The sequence below is a fragment of the Octodon degus genome, unplaced genomic scaffold (genome assembly GCF_000260255.1).
Source record: "Octodon degus isolate 3935 unplaced genomic scaffold, OctDeg1.0 scaffold00128, whole genome shotgun sequence".
In the NCBI taxonomy this organism is placed as follows: Eukaryota; Metazoa; Chordata; class Mammalia; order Rodentia; family Octodontidae; genus Octodon; species Octodon degus.
In genome coordinates, this window is record NW_004524704.1 from 680138 (window position 1) to 681010 (window position 873).

Sequence of the window (873 nt, forward strand, 5' to 3'; positions counted from 1 at the left end):
TTTTTTTCTGGCTCAGGCTGCCTTAGGGGTGGGTCTGGTAAGGCAGGTGGAGGTGGGGATCAAACCATGGTATCCTGCTCCTGATTGCGTTTGCATGAGGAGGCACTTAAACAACTGAGCTAACTAGCAGGCTCTCAATATTTAAATTACTGTCCATTGCTAGCAGATACCGTAGTTGGATTTTTTTTTAATCATATATCATTATTTTAAAACGTTGTTAGAGCCAAATTTCTGTTATCATTTTGAAATAGCTGGCTCCCCAAGTGTTGGTCGTGAGAATCTGGGAAACAGTCCTCACACAGAACTCTCTCTGGGAGGAAATCCTGTCACCCAGAAGACCCAGGCTTGTGACTTCTGACGTGGGTCTCTCTTTTGGAAATGGCACGGGCCACTTGCAGGATTCAAGCTGTCACAGTCAGTAGGAGGGCATTTCTCTGCCGGCAGCCCCACTTCCTTCCGGCTACCCTCCTTAGCGCCACCCAAAGCTAAAGGTAGGGTTGCCCTAGGACTTATATTTTAAGTCAGACCACTCCAAACAAACCTCCCAAGTTTGGCAGAATCAACCCAAGCACTTTTTTTTTTCCTAGTGGCTCTCTAACAGAAAGAGACAGAGACGTCATGTATAACCTCTGAGCAGGCCAGCAGTGGCGATGGAGGGTAATCCTTCACGTTGGGAGCTCCTTGGAGATGTCAAAATGAAAGAACAGAAGGGTGGCTTTGAGAGGTTGAGTTCTTTCAGGAGACCCCGGGCAAGAGCCCAAATGCTGGCTGCTAACAGCCAGTTACATCGGTGCTGTGGTTTCTATCTAGATGTCTCCCCAGAGCTCCTGTGTTCAGAGGCAGGGCTTGGGGAGTGTGTTTGGAGGATGGGGG